Source organism: Carassius auratus, chromosome 27 (assembly GCF_003368295.1).
Source record: "Carassius auratus strain Wakin chromosome 27, ASM336829v1, whole genome shotgun sequence".
Lineage (NCBI taxonomy): Eukaryota > Metazoa > Chordata > Actinopteri > Cypriniformes > Cyprinidae > Carassius > Carassius auratus.
The window spans coordinates 5,272,884-5,292,229 of record NC_039269.1 but is presented as its reverse complement, the minus strand read 5'-3'; the positions used below and the strand labels follow the sequence as shown (position 1 = coordinate 5,292,229).

The 19,346-nt window shown below is 42.4% G+C and overlaps 1 pseudogene; it reads right to left on the bottom strand.

The window, feature by feature from the left end:
• Positions 1-2,683: 2,683 nt before the first annotated feature.
• On the bottom strand, positions 2,684-18,873 carry LOC113045175 (voltage-dependent calcium channel beta subunit-associated regulatory protein-like; annotated as a pseudogene).
• Between the last annotated feature and the right edge of the window lie 473 nt (positions 18,874-19,346).

Below are 19,346 nucleotides of genomic sequence, written 5' to 3'. Positions count from 1 at the left end.
CCTCGAGTCAAATGTTCCCGAGATTCTGTCATTTTCTCACCATCGTGTGGTTTCGGACTCAAAGGATTTACCTAAAAGTTATATTTGTAACAACTCCTCCTCCTCCTCCTCATCAACCAAGTCTCTGCATTTCTCACACACAACATCCCCTTGACAGCAACCAATCTGGCTTCAGAAGCGGACATTCAGCTGAGACGGCCTTGCTCTCAGTTGTTGAAGCTCTAAGACTGGCAAGAGCAGAATCTAAATCTTCAGTACTTATCCTGCTTGATCTGTCCGCTGCTTTTGACACGGTTAACCACCAGATCCTCCTATCAACCCTACTGGCAAAGGCCATCTCAGGAACTACACTTCAATGGTTTGAGTCTTACCTATCAGATAGGTCCTTCAAAGTATCTTGGAGAGGTGAGGTGTCCAAGTCTCATCATCTAACTACTGGGGTGCCTCAGGGCTCAGTTCTTGGACCACTTCTTTTCTCTGTCTACATGGCATCATTAGGTTCTGTCATTCAGAAACATGGCTTTTCATACCACTGCTATGCTGATGACACTCAACTCTACCTCTCATTCCATCCTGATGATCCGACGGTAGCTATTCACATCTCAGCTTGTCTAACAGACATTTCTTCCTGGATGATGGACCATCACCTTCAACTCAACCTTGCCAAGACAGAACTGCTTGTGATTCCAGCAAACCCATCGTTTCATCACAATTTCACCATCAAGTTAGACACATCAACCAAAACTCCTTCAAAAACAGCTAGAAGCCTTGGAGTTATGATTGATGATCAGCTGACTTTCTCAGACCACATTGATAAAACTGTCCGATCCTGCAGATTTGCTTAATTCAACATCAAGAAGATCAAGCCCTTTCTTTGGGAACATGCTGCACAACTCCTTGTTCAAGCTCTTGTTCTGTGGCTGGACTATTGCAATGCTCTCTTGGCAGGTCTTCCAGCCAATTCTATCAAACCTTTACAATTAATACAGAACACGGCAGCAAGATTCATTTTTAATGAGTCAATAAGAATACACGTCACACCTCTGTTTATCAATTTGCACTGGCTTCCAATAGCTGCTCGCATAAAATTCAAGGCATTGATGTTTGCCTACAAAACTACCACTGCCTCTGCACCCATTTACCTAAATTCGTTACTTCAGACTTATGTGCCTCTAGAAGCTTGTGTTCTGCAAGTGAACGTCGCTTGATTGTTCATCCCAAAGAAGCACAAAGTCACTTTTACAGACTTTTAATTTAAATGTTCCTTCTGGTGGAATGACCTTCCCAACTCAATCCATCTTCAAGAATCGGCTTAAAACACATCTCTTCCATCTTTATTTGACCCTCTAACTTTAACACTCACTATTCTATTCTTTTTTCTTTTCATTTATTATACAATTATAAAAAAAAAACTCTAACACTAGCTTGTTCTATTCTTTTGTATTCCATCGGTTTTCTTTTTATTGTATTATTTAAAAGCCTTGCTATGTGTACTGTGTTTAAACTAAGACTTGTTATAGCAGTTATATATAATTTTTCTTTTGTTGTTTTTGATTGCTTCTGTTGTCCTCATTAGTAAGTCGCTTTGGATAAAAGCAGCTGCTAAATGAATGTAGCACTTGTAAAGTCCCTTTCACAGAAAAAGAGAAGTGAATAATGGTCAGTCTGAAGAAAAACCTCCATCTCTGCTCTCACTCAATTCATGACCGTGTTTGAAAGTGAAGTGACATACAGCCAAGTGTGGTGACCCATACTCAGGATTCGTGCTCTGCATTTAACCCATCCAAAGTGCACACACACACACACACACACACACACCTGGAGCAGTGGGCATCATTTATGCGGCGTCTCCCGGGGAGCAGCTGGGGTTCAGTGTCTTGCTCAAGAGCACCTCTGAGACTCGAACCCACAACCCTAGGGTTAGGAGTCAAACACTAGGCCATGACTTCCCAAGCCTTGAAGCCTCGTGTAACTGCTGCTTCACTCGTATCTGTTCCATTACGTGGAATCATTTATTCCTGGTTTTATTCATATATTCAGCTGTTATACCTGCTTCTCTGGTGTCTCAATGCAGTAAACCGCAGGACGCTGTGGTCCTCTGACAAAATTATTATTTAGAATTGTTTTGTTGTAAGCAAATATTAGGGTCTGAAATCTGAGAATCAAACCACATTTTGGGGTTTCCTACATATTACAGTTCAGGTTGTATTTGTTTTTTAGTATTTTTTGAAAAAGACATTTTATATCACAATTACGATTATCTTCCTCAGAATTACAAGCTTAGGTCTCACAATTCTGACTTTATATCTCGGAATTATTATTCTTTCTTTTTTTTTGAGTTTGTCTTGCAATTTCTATTAACTGGAATCATTTACTTCAGTTATTAATATATAGAACCATCAAACTGTTTTATTTGTTCTGAAATCTGTTTTTGATCCACCGAATCTAATCCTCGTCTGTATCTGAGCCGAGCTCAGTCCCAGGTGATGAATCCGATGAAGATCTGCTCTGTGGATCCGTGATCTTCTGCTGATGTTCTTCAGCGCACGTCTAGCTCTGGGTGAGTGTGTGTGTGTGTGTGTGTGTGTGTGTGTGTGTGTTTCATCACAGAACGGCTCTCAGATCAAGAGTTCTGCTTCAAACTATAATCACTTTTTGCTTCACAGGATAAAAATGTCAATTATTTCATGACTATTAATCACATTTACCCCAAACTATCATTATTGTAATCCATACAGATGAATATAGACACCTAAGTTTAGTTATTTGCATTTTCTGTATATTTATGATCAAAATGTAAGTTTAACATTTTGTGTTTAATTGTCATGACGGTAATAGAAATGGTTTTTAAAATCGGCTTTCATTATTATTTTGTGTTATTGGTGAAATCAAACCCTTCCAGAGAGACTGACTCAACAGGAAGTGAGGTCATGGGTTTGTTGATGGACGATTGGAAGCTCTTCAGTATTTTTGGAGCTGCAGGAAACTCACTGTGTTCCTCTTCTGCTGCTGTTTCAAACCAATCATTCAGAGAAATCTAGAAATACATTGTCCAGAATCAGCAGCTTTGTCTCTGGCGTGTGACCTTTGACCCCTCACACGTCTGTTTCCACGGTAACAAGCCCAGTTCAGTACCTAGACTGTATATAACTCATTTATTTTTAAACTATGCAACAGGCTTCTATCAGTTTGTTTTTGGAGGTTAAAGTAATGCTTCACCCTGAGACTTCAACACATCAGTTTTGTTTCCAAACAATTCCAGATTTCAGTCATGATTGTGTAAAAGCAATCATTTATTTTAACATACATGTATATGTCTCATTCGCCTTGATAATAGCTGACAATTTAAATCAGTCAACTTGATTGTTTTCTTTTTTTTCAATGAACATGATTTTTTTTTGCATTAAACCAAAAAAATTACCTCTATTGCAAAGGAATTATACTTTAAAAATGATACTTCAGATTGATCTAGATGTACATCTACAATCACCAACACTACCCTGCGTTCCTGATGCTAAACATGATCTGAATAAAGGTATGAAACTGAGATATTGATCAATGATCATCTTAACATTGATGTTTTAATTACACTGATTCATGATGTTCAGGACTCATAAAATAGAGCTTTTAAAACCCTCATCAATGTTAAATCTCAAGCTTCACTGTCACTGAAGTGTTCTAGAGGGGTTTAATTAGAAATGTTCAGTGCTGATTGTAATTGAGTCTTGGCTGGAATGTGATTGAAGCACCAAACGTCTGCAGATTGTTTCAGTGGAAGTTAGTTTGAATGCAGATCCGTGTTTCTATGTTTAGTCCCTTGGTGAAATGAAGTTAAAAGGTTTTCTAGCGTAGGATGGATATGTTCACACTGTTTAAACTCTTACATTTACTCTGAAGTGTGTAATGTCTTTCACCAAACAGATTTAGTGAAATGATGACTGTTTCCTGATGGTCAGCACACCAGGGTTACAACACACCTCACTCTTTACTTGTGTGTATTTATTGCTAATGTTCACTTAGACGTCATGCTTGCTTGTATTCATCAGGTTTCTTATTCTACCGAAGTAGAGTTATTGTAATTCCTCTAAACGTGAGTTTTTGCTGTTCTTCTGCTGTTCTCACTCAGAACTGAATGACCCACAAACATTCAAAGTCTTTTAAATTCATAGTAATGCTTTCTTCATTCTGGATTCCACAAAGAAAGTGTCTAGTGCCGAAGGGGGGGGGGGGGGGGTGTTTGTTCATTATAATGGCCGAGATCTAGATCTGTGTCACTGTTGCTATCGAGTTCTTGTTCTTTACATGATAAAGACATTAGTTTCCCAGCACCAGCTCCCTGTTTGTGGAAAAGGAGTTACTGACATCCAAAAAACAGATCTGAATTTAAAAAAAGTCAGTTTTCCAACAGGTGGCGCTGTACCATTTCTGTTTTGGCGTTAAAATAGTTGTTACATGGGTATGTATGTGTTGATTTATTTAGTTATTTGCCTGCCCTCTAGGGTGATCACCTTTTTGCCTTTGTTTAATTGTGCAGATTCCTTACAGCTAGGGAGCGATATAGTGTGCTTAAAAGAAGCCGAGTTTTCACCTTCCAGAACCGGAACTGGAGCGGCGTCCTGACACGGAGCTGCGCTCTTTGTTGTGTTTACCTTTTGTTTTCCCTGACTATATTTCTCCCATACTTTGTTTATAATATGTAATCTTAATAAACTCACTGAGCCTATGTGTCATCCCTCTTTTATGTTATGGCAGCGCTGTAACAATAGAAATGTGCAGAGAATAATAACCGCTGAAATTACTTTTGCGCCTGACGTTATTGTATGCATTTCTAGTTTTCCTTTAAGACGCAAAATTTATAGTTTTACTAGCATTTGTGCCATTATTTAACACCCCCAAAAAACAGGTCTTAAACTATTTTGCGCTTGAAATGGCTGAAGTTTGTTGCTAGGAGGAGGCACCGCAGAAATGAGAGAGTGCATGGTAGAAGGCAGAGAATTGTTTTCTTCCCAGACGTAATTTGGAATGCAGAAGATCATTAATAACATTATTTTCCAAGTCATGTTGTTTTTAATTTGCTTCAGGAAATAAAAGACGAATTGGAACCCTCAGCTAGGAGTCACGCAATACCATCTCTATCAAAACCTCTTGCGACTTCTAACATTTTTTTGCCTCCGGTTCTTTTAAATGTAGCCTACTATGGCTTCTTTATTCTTTATTCGCAACTGCTCTAATTTGTGCTGCACTTGGTGTATTGTGTTGGTAGATATGTAACTGAGATGTTGCGTCGGTGTTATTTAATTTGCACCTTGTTAGTAAATCACCCGCAGAAGTTGCCACACCCATCAGGACTCTTTTGGAACTGCGCTCTCTCACTAATTTGCTCTGCTTGGTAAAACTGGCCATTATTCTTCTAGATCTGGTGAGGTGCGGTTTACAGTCACGACACACTCTTGACTCCCTCTTTGAGTCCTCAGGTCGGAGTAGAGCCGATCGTCCAGTGTGGACGCCAGTTTGTCTGACGGACTGATCTCAGTGTGTATGTAATGGATGTAGTCCGAGTCCTGATCCGGATCAGTGGGATTCGAGCTGAGTGTGTTTGTATGTAAATGCAAATGAGAACTAAATGTAGCCACTGGTCCACCACGGTCCATCTGTGAATGTTTATGTGAATCTGTGGGATCAGCATTTGTTCCCAATTCCTCCAGTATCCCACAGTCCCTGGCACTGTTGTCCTGCGTTTGCGATGAAAAGAGATGTGGGCTTGTGTTGTTGCTGCTGTTGTTTGCGTTTTCCTCCCGGTCTGGACCAGAACTTCTTGTTTCTGAGAGCGGATCAGCATCCTCCAGCTCTGGATCGGATTTTTCAGGCTCGGGCGATTCCATACTCGCTGCTCCCTCGCTGACCTCCTCGTCCGCGGCGCTAGCGATGCGAGGCAAGGTGCTGTGGTAGCGTGTGTCTAAGGGGTAGTTGGCGCTGTCGCCTCGGCGGAGTGGATAGCAGCGCTGACGCTCTAGAGATGGTGATAATCGAGTGGCACCGGGGTCACTGTACTGTTTGCTGCGCTGCCACTGCTTCCTGAGATGGATTCGGGAGCGGTGCCGGTGACGCAAGGAGGGCGAGCCCTGCTGGTCAAACTGGGGATCATGGCGTAGGAATTCATTAAACAGTGCCTCTGTCTTCTCATCAATGCTGTAGTCTCTGCGGCGGAAACAAGACCTGTGTTTGGTCGCGGGTTGAGGTTCTCCCGTAACGGGAGTCTCTGTCTCCAAACTTAGGCTGCTCTCCGATACCTCGTCTTCCAGCTCTTCCGGTCTTTCCGGAGCTTGATGCGGTCTTTCCGGAGCTACTCCCGTGCGATCTGAATTCCTCTGGAGCCTTGCAAGGAGCCTCGATTGAGGCGTATCCGCTGTCCATCTGCAGAAGCTTCCGGTTGTTTGTCTCTCCGTCGCTTCCTCTCTCCGGGTCCACACTGTCTCGTCCAGTTCTCCTCTGCTCGGCTTCCCTGACCACGTCATCATATGGAAGCTCTCCGTCCCCGTCTATATCATCATCGATGTCTTGCGACTGATAGCCAGGGACGCCCGCTCTCGATGCTCCCGCTGAGCAAACGCTGTCAGCATCGCTGCGAGTGGAGTCCCTGTCGTTGCTGCTCAGGTCGGAGGAGGCGTACTGCTCCAGTGATGCTCTCAGGCTCCAGATGTCTCGGTACAGGCTGTGCTGCTCTAGTCTCTCCTGATGCCTCACTGGTCCATACTCTTCACTACCGCCTCCTGACGCTTCTGCCATCATCTCCTGTCCATCCTCTTCACCATCCTCCTCTTCCGGAGGTCTATGGGTGGAGGGGAATGTTGGAGTCATGTCTTTCACTGCATCTGTGTTGACTCTGAGCTCCATTACTGCTTCGACCTCTAACCTGAACAGTAAACAAGACTGTTATGTTATGGTAAGATGCTTTATTTCATTCTAGTAGAGATCATGGGACAAACAGATTAAAGGGATAGTCATTAATTATTCACCCTCATGTCGTTCCAAATCCGTAATATCGTCGTTCATCTTTGAAACACAAATTAAGATATTTCCGAGATAAATCTGACCCTCCAGACAGAAAGGGCACTACCACGGTCAAGGCACAGAAATGTAGTAAGGACATTGGTAAAATAGTCCATGTGACATCAGCATTTCTGGGAACATTTCAGTTATGTTACTGTCTATGGAGGGTCAGAAAGCTCTCGGATTTCATAAAAAAATATCTAAGTTTGTGTTCCGAAGTTGAATGAAGGTCTACTGGGTTCAGAACGACATGAGGGTGAGTAATTAATAAATTAATAAACATTCTAGATTGTACCCGAACAATGTATCATGTTAACAGAATCTTTATAGAATTTAGCAATGATTTTCATTTGCCCAAGATTTGTGTCCATGCAGATACTAAAAAAATTTAGATGCATCGAGGCTTCTTTAGGAATTGAACTGTGGATCCTGAAATTGAATGGTAAGGTGCATGAAGTTCCCTTAATTCGGAGATGTTCAGTTCTGATCTTGGAGGGCCACTGACCTGCACAGATTATGCTTAACCTTAAGAATACACACCTGAAGCAATTAATCAATGTTTTCAGGAGAAAAAGAAATGTTCAGGAAAGTGTGTATGGCCATGTTGGAGCTAAACTATAACTGTGCTTCTCAAACCTTAGATATACCCCCCACCACTGCATGTTTGGGATATCTTCCTCATCTAACACACCTGCTTCAACCCTCCTGACATTGACCCTCCAGATAGTGAACATCCATAAACAGGACTGGACTGAATCAGAGATGTCCAATCCTGCTCTTGGAGGTCCACTGTCCTGGAGGGTTTGACTCAAATTCTAATTAAAAACGTCTGAACCAGCCAACCAGATTTTTTTAGGATCAGTAGAAACATTCAGGCAAGTGTATTTGGGCAGACTGGAGCTAAACTCTATAGGTGAGAGGGGCCCAATCCAATCCTGGAAATCTACCTGTCTGCAGACTTCATTCCCAACCCTGGTCCAACACACCTGTCAGTAGTTATCAAGTCTATCCTGCAGAGTTTGGCTCAAATCCTATTGAAACACACCTGAATCAGTGCAGGGGTCTCCAACCCCCCTCCTCGAGAGGTCCCGTCCTGCAAGGTTTGACTCCAATCCAAATCAAACACAACTGAAAAAGCCAATCAAGGTGTTCAGGGTAACTTGATAATTGCAGACAGGTGTAGTCTGCAGGAGTGGAAACTGGAAGCTCTCCAGGAGCAGAGATGGAGACTCCTGATCTAGTGTGTTCATGCAGATTGGAACAGAACTTCTTCTTAGCATGATTCCCAACACTGCACATGGGGGTCATGGAGTAACTATGAGAGAGCTTGTGACCTGACTCATGCATATAGAGACATGCAAAATGTGTAGTGTTTGGGGGGGGGGGGGTCCAGGAACATGCTTTCTAGTAGGGGTCTCCAAACTTGGTCCTGGAGGCCAGAGTTCTGCAGAATTTAGCTCCAACCCTGATTAAACACACCTGAATCAGCCAAATTAAGCCCTACACATGATTACCTGCTGTCCCAGACAAAATATTGGCATCATAAAACAACAGTGACGATTTCTGTGATTGTAGACCACGATGTATGTTTACTGACCAACCAATAAAAGTGCTAAAATCCTGGAGTTTGTTTTGGTGCAGGTGAATTAAGGAAAGTTGGAGCTACACTCTGCAGGACACAATAGTTCGGAGACCCCTGGTTTACATTATACTGTCCCTTCAGGTGTGAGATTGGACACCCCTGCTCTAATTTTAGGATATTCCGGAGGTGACGTAGCCGTACCTGCTGAGGGCAGGAGGAGCTCCGGAGGTGGTGTCCAGAGAACCGGCCGAGAGGCGTCTTGGCTGCTCCTTCTGAGGCTGGGTGGTGGGTTTTTGCAACAAGAAGTCGCTGACTCCACCCTGCAAGGTTTCTTCGACATGATCTAGAGTCTCGCTGGCCGCCCGCTGCCTCTGAAATCCACGTCTCCGAGGAGAACCTAAGAGAACACAAGAGAACCGGAGGATGCCCAGATGACCCTCACTGAGTAACACAATCACTGACTGAAACACAAGCTCTTTTCCAAAACCATCCAAGGCAGAATCACAACTACGGTGAAACTTTAGTGACGGATTTGAGACTCTCTACATGGGCAGTAGTGATGGGTCGTTCTTGAACGATTCATTAATTTTAACATGACTCGGGAAGAACGTGTCGTCTCGGGGAGTGATTTGTTCAATCGCGGATGCGCAACAATCCTTTAGGTTCTGCACTGGAATTAGTTCATCTTTCTCGACTCACTTTGCAGTTTTGCAAACAACTCAAAGCCAAAGATTCAAGAGATGAGCTAATCAATTGTCTTTCCGGCTCAGTTCTATTGCTCATTAGCAGGAAACGAGCGTGCAGTAGTGACAGACCTTTCACATCAGATGAGGAATAATGCGATTGTTTTATAATTCATTTATCAGGAAGCAGCTCTTGTCCTGCGCTCCTGCTCTGAGCCAATCAGATCTGACCGCAGTCACATGACCGTGGCTAGACTGAGCTACTCTACCCATATTGATCCGGTATTGATTCCTATTCTCCAGACTCATTCAGGGCTGGATAAGATCTCTTGGTGTGTTTAAGGAGACTGCAGGACTTCTGGCTTTGGATTGTTTTACAGAACAACAACGTGTTTGTGTCCTCAGGAGATTAAGGTCATTTGGAGCAAATAAGCAGATCTTGCTGTTGTTTTTCTAATCTGTAAAACCGAGTGTTGTGCAATAGTTAATATGTGCATGGTTTCGCTGTTCAGCTCAAAGCTCCAGTGTATAGATTGCTATCTATTTGTTCTGAAATTGTGGATTATGTGATTTAGCCAAGTTTTCAAGATCTGTATACAGGACAAAAATATAGCTGACCCCTTCTCACATTTGGCATGAGGAATATACATTTTTTGCCATCTAACAGAACACTTAGAGTTGCATATGCTAGTTTAATTCGATTACATAAATCATTTGTGTATCAGTCTGTAAAATGTAAAAAATCCTTAACTAATGAATGAATGTAAGTGTTTGAGGTGGTCCTCACCTCTGGTGTCCAGACTCGCCGCTCTCTGGATGGTGTCCCGTCTCCATTTCTTGACGCTGAAGAACGGACCCGCTCCCTCCAGGCTTGCATGGCGTCTGAGTTTGGACAGGAAGTGGAACATGGTGCCCTGTGCTGGACAGGAAGTGGAATCTCTGTCCATCAGCAGGCTTCTGTTCATCACATTGATCTGGAGAGGAAGAGATGGTGAAGGCGTCCAGCAGGTCACAGGTAACACCGGTCAATCTCAGGAAAACATCCGGGTCATTAAAACACAAAGTCAAACATATTTAAAGCCCAAACTCTGTTATACACTGATGAAGTCCTTCTGTCCAGATGCAGAGCATGAATTCAGTTCAGATAACAAACACTGATATACACACAATACTGTAGAGACTGTACAGTCATGCAAATAACGTCACACTGCAACACATCATACTGGCTTTTAAAACAGATTATTAGATCTTCATGCAAAATTGAAACAAAGCTTATAAAAATATATAATATATATAAAACATTAAATTAATAAGATTGCTAAAAACAAATCTCTTACATCTTACATCTCTGACTCTAGCACTCTATTCTGTTTCTCTTGTCCCTTTCAGACTTGCACTCTTCGTTTACTAACTGCTTGTTTTCTTTAAAAAAATTACACTAGCTACTCTATTCTATTATTGTGTTGCATCTGGTTTCTTTTTATTTATTATGTAGTTTAAAGTAAGGTTAACAGACTTGTAATAGAACTTGAATATCATTGATCTTTTGTTGATTTTGATTGCTTCCAAAACACTTTGGATAAAGCCTCTGCTAAATGACTAAATGTGAGATGAAGCACTAATATCACCAACTGGAAATAAAACACTACATAGTATTAAAAAATAGAAAATGAAAACTAAAAATATGCAAATAGAAATTATTATTAATATTATATAAATAACAATAAAATAAAACAAAATGATCAAAAATGCAGCGTTAGCATTATGCCGTGTTTATGAACATCTGTGTTTTACTGATGAAGACTCACCGTGTGTGATCGAGACGGTTTGATGCTGGAGCTGTGTGTGTTTCCAGGAAGAGCACAGCTGGGACTGAGAGCGCTCCACGATCCTGCAGCATCCAGCACGGGACCCTCGGCGGGCTACACACACACACACACACACACAGAGAGAGAGAGAGAGAGAGAGAGAGACACACACACACACACACAGAGAGAGAGAGACACACACACACACACACACAGAGAGAGAGAGACACACACACACACACACACACAGAGAGAGAGAGAGACACACACACACACACACACAGAGAGAGAGAGAGACACACACACACACACACACAGAGAGAGAGAGAGACACACACACACACACACAGAGAGAGAGAGAGACACACACACACACACAGAGAGAGAGAGAGACACACACACACACACACACACACACAGAGAGAGAGAGACACACACACACACACACAGAGAGAGAGAGAGAGACACACACACACACACACAGAGAGAGAGAGAGACACACACACACACACAGAGAGAGAGAGAGACACACACACACACACAGAGAGAGAGAGAGACACACACACACACACACACACAGAGAGAGAGAGAGACACACACACACACACACACAGAGAGAGAGAGAGACACACACACACACACACACAGAGAGAGAGAGACACACACACACACACACACAGAGAGAGAGAGAGAGAGAGAGAGAGACACACACACACACACATAGACACACACACACACTGGTGAGATGACTACACAAGGTCAGTATAATGCTGCTGTTTCTAGGTCTCCTTCATATGCTGTATCTCAAGCTTCCTTTATGGAGAACTGAATCCCAAAACTGCACTGTGACTAATCACTGAAACCTCTATGGAATATAAAAACCTTCAGTTTAACTGAAAATGCATTATTCTACTCAACAATCATGCTTCTTTTGAAGAGTGACAGCATTAATGTAGCAGCTTCTGAGGTTCCTCCTTCAATCCGGCACAGGGCGAACTAAAACAGAATGTTTGTTTCTAGAAATAAATAAATAAAAAAAATTTTTTTTAAATATATATGTGGACATTTTACATACAAAAATATTTGCATTTAAAATATAAAAAAAAATGTATGAAAAGAGCAGAAAACAAAAATACTAAAATCTTAACTTGCATTTGAAAACAGAAAAACATCAAAATATTATTTTGAGCATTGAGCAAATAAACAAATAAAATAAAAAATACCACTTTTTTGTCAAATTTTTTATAATGATTGGTTACCAGATGTTCTAAAGGGTTGATTTATTATTATTATTCATTACATAATCATATTTTATCATCTATGGGAAGCGGTTTGAGGAGTCAGACAGAGTTTGTGTTGTGTAATTGCGTTAGGATGAACTTCATCTGAGTTACATACAGTCAATCACATTTACACCCAGAAGTGCTTCTGTAATCTGCTGAAACGCTCTTTATTCGCTCACATCTCCTGAACAGAAAGTCTTTCTGCGTCTGCAGATCTTCAGACCCACTGTGAGTTTGTTCAGTAGTTAATGTGAGTTCACTTCAGTATTTAATGTTGCTTCACAAAAGCCTGAGCTGCAAATGTTAATGTTTTCTGCAGACGTAAAGACACTGCGCTGATGTTTCACCTGGAATATGGAGAGGGATGTGTGTTGGAGGAGCGGGGAATCACACTCCAGGATGGTGAGGATCTTCATGTGCAGGTGTGTGAGACGAGCTTTCTTCAGGTGATGGAAGTCTCCCTCCGTCAGCGTGTACCTGACCGTCAGGATTCAGAACCAGTGCCAAGTCTAAGTCTGATTCATCTGAACTAATTCAACCATTTCAATCTTGCAATTGAAAAAAACTACATCGTCATTTGTTAATCAGACAAAACCAACCGTCATTTAAATCTATTAATCAAACCAAACAGACTGACATTTTAATGTTAATAGAACAAAACCAAAGTAGAACTTGATTCTCGACAGGTTGTTGTTCTGACTGCTATTCTTGACCTCTTAACCTCCATGTGTGTGTGTGTGTGTGTCTGACCTTCGACCTGTCTCCTGGTCGTTGGCGTTCTGCTCGTAGATGGCGGCCTCATTAAAAGACACCCGTCTTCCGGTGAGCGCCGCAGACAGGAAGTGATGCGCGTCTGTGTCTCCATGACCGCTGGAGGACAGTGATTCTCCGCTCTCCGGTCTGATGCTGGCGTCTGAAGAAGAGACAGAAACGACTGAACTGCACCTTTTTTATAAACATATATATACATACACAGACATGCTCTTTATTTCTCAGCATCATCACTTTTTGAGAATCATTAACTCCCGCTTGGAACAAGACGGGCCAAAATGTAAATCTCAGGTAGAACCAAACTGACATTTAAATCTCTTAATCGAACAGAACCCAGCGAGGTTTATAAATCTCTGTATTTGAACAGAGCGGGCGAGTGTTGAGAGCCTCTGGTCCTGACTGTGCGTCAGTGTTTGTGGTGTTCAGGTGTACCTTGCGTCGGCTGACTCTCCTCTATGTATGTGGTGTTGGTTTTCTCCAGGTCATCACTGGCTCTGAACACCAAACACACACACACACACACACACACACACACACACACACACAACATCAGCACGATGAGATACAGTGATGGGTGTAGTTTATAAACACACACACACACACACACACACACACACACTGTGTGTCCCTGGAGCATGAAATCACTCATAAGTAGCACAAGTTTTTTTTGTTTTTTTTACTTTAAACACGAATCCAAGAATTGCACACAAAATGCTAAATCTCCATCAAAATGAAACACATCACAAAAGCAAGTATTTGCAAACATCTTTGCTATAATATTAATTCCTGTAAGATTTGTGTGTTACACAGAGAATCTTGTGTTGTGTTTTGCCAAAAGGGTTTTATGAAAAGTGTCTGGTTTTGCAGATTTAGCTGTTTGAGTGTCAGCAGATGAACATATGTAAAGATCATGTTCAGAAGATATTTAGTAAATCTCCTACTGTAAATATATCAAAACTTCATTAATGCATTTCCAAGAACTTCATCTGAACAACTTTAAAGATGATTTTCTCAATATTTAGATGTTTTTGCTCCCTCAGATTCCAGATTTTCTAATAGTTGTATCTCAGACAGAGATTGATCTATCCTCACAAACCACACATCAGTGGAGAGATGATTTATTCAGCTTCAGATGATGTATAGATCTCAAATTAAAAACATTGACTCTTATGTTTGGTTTTGTGGTCCATGTGTGGAGATGGAGAGGTTTGTCTCCTCCAGGGTTTCCAGTGAACACAAGTCTGAATGACTCTGTTCCAGCAGATCGAGAGCGAGTGGATGTTCCTCACCTGGAGAAGCGTCGCTCTCCTCGACAGCAGCGGTGGCAGAAGATCAGCAGGACGGACAGAAGAACCAGCGTCCCGCCGGCGAACACACACAGGAGCACCAGCAGAAGAACGTAGTTCTCCTGAGAGCCAGACGCCAGCGGCACGTCCTGCACACACACACACACACACACACACACACACACACACACACACACACAGAGACACACACACACACACACTAAGATTGCACTAACATTTGTTAATGTATTTATTTATATAGCATATTTCATATACAGTAGCAATGCTTAACAGAATTTTCTTTTTTGTACAAAGTTACATAGGAAGTAAATTTTAAAAAGAGACATTTAAACTAAGAGACAATGATTGTGTGTCAGTCGAGAGTCTCTCAGCAGCGCTGCATAATACAATTAACTCTGAGAGAGAGAGAGGGGTGATTAATTAGTGCTGACTGTTAAAATCTAAACTCGGAGGAGTCTTCACTTCAGTCGTGTCTCTGAATGAGAAACGAGGACATGAGCGCTAAAATTAGAGACGGAACAAAGCCATGACACCTTTACTGCAGCTCCTTGTGTGTGTGTGTGTGTGTGTGTGTGTGTGTGTGTGTGAGTGTGTGTGTGTGTGTGTGTGTGTCTGTGTGTGTGTGTGTGTCTGTGTCTGTGTCTGTGTGTGTGTGTGTGTGTGTGTGTGTCTGTGTGTGTGTCTGTGTCTGTGTCTGTGTGTGTGTGTGTGTGTGTGTGTGTCTGTGTGTCTGTGTCTGTGTGTGTGTGTGTGTGTGTGTGTGTGTGTGTCTGTGTCTGTGTCTGTGTCTGTGTGTGTCTGTGTCTGTGTCTGTCTGTCTGTGTGTGTGTGTCTGTGTCTGTGTCTGTGTGTGTGTGTGTGTGTCTGTGTGTGTGTGTCTGTGTCTGTGTGTCTGTGTGTCTGTGTCTGTGTGTGTCTGTGTCTGTGTCTGTGTGTGTGTGTCTGTGTCTGTGTCTGTGTGTGTGTGTGTGTGTGTGTGTGTGTGTGTGTGTGTCTGTGTGTCTGTGTCTGTGTGTCTGTGTCTGTGTCTGTGTGTGTGTGTGTGTGTGTGTGTGTGTGTGTCTGTGTGTGTGTCTGTGTGTGTCTGTGTGTGTGTCTGTGTCTGTGTGTGTGTGTGTCTGTGTCTGTGTCTGTGTCTGTGTCTGTGTGTGTGTGTGTGTGTGTGTCTGTGTCTGTGTCTGTGTCTGTGTGTGTGTGTGTGTCTGTGTGTCTGTGTCTGTGTCTGTGTGTGTGTGTCTGTGTCTGTGTGTGTGTCTGTGTCTGTGTCTGTGTGTGTGTGTGTGTGTGTGTGTGTTGTACTCACAGTGGTGAGGAGCGTCTGTAACGGAGACTCATCACTCATGGTCTGAAAGCGTGTGTGAGACGCCTGTGAGAAACACAAGAGAAAATGACAGTGAGGTCAGACGGACAGATGCTCGTCCATCATCAGGACCCCGGAGCACTGAGTCAGCAACATCAGCGTCTGGATCAGAACACACACACACACACACACACAACTCTCTCACTCAATCACACACAAGTCTCACTCAGACACAGACACGCACAGATCAATTCATACTGTGTGACACGAAAACGTTCTAGTCTTTCCACACAGTGTCACTGATATATATAGTAACCGTACGTGTCCACAGAGAGAGGGTACCACACAGAATTTCCAAAAGAAGGTCGATTTTAATTCTAACAATGAAGAACAAACACATGGATAACTAAGTTCTGACAAAGAAAGGCAAAACAGACAGGGCTTATAAACTGATGGAACGTAATCAGGAAGAATAGAAACAGGCGGGGGGGGGGGGGGTAATCAATTAACTAAACAAGAAAAGGAACATGACCAAATAAGGAAACTCAGAAGGAACAGGAAAACAGAAGTCCATAACTGTGACACAACTCCCTCTTGAGATTGGTGCAGGGCAGGAACAGGGTGGAGTCAAGCAGGATCTCAGGGCGAAGCAGGATCATGGCGGATCTGGAGACTCGGGTGGATTGGGTGGCCTCCGATGCCATGTGCTAGCCCCAGCCTCTGCCTCTACAGCTGGATCCCTACTGAACCCAAACAAAAATACTTGGGCGAACTTACAGGACTAAACTCTACGGGCTGGAGTCGACACTGCCGACACTGGAGCGTGGGCTTAACTCAGGTACGGAAGAGCTGAAGAAGGGCTTGATGAAAATGTTCTTTTATGACTTTAGTTTTATTTATCCCTGTTTAAGTGAATTCATTTAATATCCCTGTTTTCATGTTTTTGGTCATTTGACTAACTGTGTTTTTGATTGTTGTGTTTATGCATTTACACAATTACACATTTTAAACTTCAGTCGGTAGCATCTATATGAAGTTACATGAACCTAACCATGTGCACCTTCCATTATCCAGGACTTCCTCGGGTCAGCACACAGACTGTAGAATAATACACATCCCTTCAGTCTATATGAGATGTTATTACTGTTACGGTCGAGTTGATGCAGGTCATGCAAATGTTAATGAATGTTATGTGTGATTACTCTTTTATGACACAGGAGGTCATGTGATGCGTGTCCTGCAGTGAAACCGGCCGAGACGCACTGGACTGAGACACACACACACACACACACACACACACACACACACACACATGTCCAGTGAACTAGAAGCCATAAACAGTCCGGCTGTGCTTGATTCAGCATTCATTACAGCTGTTTAACTCTCTGACCACACACACACTGACCATTAACCAGCGACTCTGTGCTTCCTGTGCATGAGTGATGCTGGGAAACTGAGCGGCTCACAGCACTGAGTATTCATGAGGAACACACACACATACACACACACACACTCACACATACACACACTCACACACACACTCACACACACACACATTCACACACACACTCACACACACACGCACACTCACACACACACACACACTCACACACACTCACACACTCACACACACACACACACACACACTCACACACACACACACACACTCACACACACACACAGGAGGGCCAGAGATGTCCGCTGATGTCACTGGGGCATTATGGGACTGATGGAGGATGCTGTGGTGCTGATAACTGCAGAAAGTAGGACAGCAGAGTCTACTTCAAACACAACAGAAAAACTATTCTTTCTTACATTTTTACATTTACAACTACAGACAAACCTAAACCTATACAGACACCTTCATCATTTCTCACATTACCAGTTTAGCTCAAACAATCACCAAGCAGAGCTTCATTTAGTTCAGTCTGTGTGAAAATAATATCACTTTAGCCATTAATAAAAACACTTCAGCAAAACATGCACAGTATGCTATAATTTAATTAGTCCATTTATCTGCCATCTGAATAATTTTTGGTTTGTATTATATATATATTTAATAAAAAATTAATCAGAAAATGTGCTAATAGTGGCCAGTTAATCAATATTATGGATATATTTATTTTGCACATTAAATAAGTAAAAAGAAAACCTGCTCTATGTATTTTATATTTTATTAGCTAAATTTTACATATACATACATACATATATATCAGCCAGTTAGTTTTGATCAGCTACAGTAATGTGTGTGTGTGTGTGTGTGTGTGTGTGTGTCGTACACCTGTAATAACCTGAGAAAGTGCTGGTGTCAGTTAACTGGAATAATTCGAGTGTTTCAGGATGAATGATCTGGAGATGAAGTGTACACTAGAGAGTCAGCTTGATTCAGGAGATCTGTGCGTGATGTGATGTATCTCGAGCGTTACAGAACTCATCTCACGCAGTGATGCTGAATGAAGCTCACACAGCCCTCTGTTGACGCGACGCGACGCGCGCTTACAGTTAATCCCGCGCCGCTGCTGCCGACTGACGTCATTATTCACATTTTGATCCAGAGGCTTGACATTATAACGCGACGCGACACGCCACCACAGTCCGGACGCGACGCGATGATCACGAGTCGCAGGTTTCCATCATCGCGGAACGAATGCATTAGCGACGCGTCACATCGGAACCCAAAGACGCGTTTGTTTGTTTGTTTATTGATGAACGCCAGACGCATGCAGAACGCGCTTCACATTCACCGCATTTCCAACAAAACGCGTTAAACGCAGAGCGTCGCAAACATCAGGACGCGTCACTCACCTATGTGTGATGCATGCTGTCCGAGCGAGGGACGCGTTAGAAGCGCTCCAGCAGCGCGTCACATCTCATCCGAACGGCAGGAGTTTATGAATGAAGCGGAGCGACGCCACGCCCACTGGCGCGGATGACGCGCGCGCTGGGATTCTCCTCGTGTGCGTCAGAGAAGAGGAGCAAGAGGAGGAGGAAGGTGCTTCACTGCAGAAACCACTGATTCACAAAACCAGAGCAAAACCCGAACCAGGTCTGGTCCGGTGCACCCTGCCGCGTGACGCCACGGACAGACGCATAAAGATACACACACACACACACACACACACTCCCATTCACACACTCTCTCTCGAACACAAACAAACACACACACCCGTTCACACTTATACCCATTCACATACACTCTCTCACTCTCCCACTCACACACACACACACACACTCACACACACACACGTGTGTATTTTAAGTATTTTAAAATACAACCAAAATATACATTTACTTAAAAGCAATTAAATAAATAATTTGAAAATAAAAAGCAATCAAAACAATGAAATTATAAAATATAAGACTAAAATATTTTTTAAAACAAAAACAGTCCAAAATAAAACACTTATTAAAAATTATTAAATTAAAGAAAAGTTAATTGAAAATTAATAATTTGAAAATATAATAAAATGTACATATTTGATTTGTTTGGCTGCACTTCTTGTGACCATTACCTGATATCAGATCTGAAATATTAACTTTACATCTCAAGAAAATATATTTC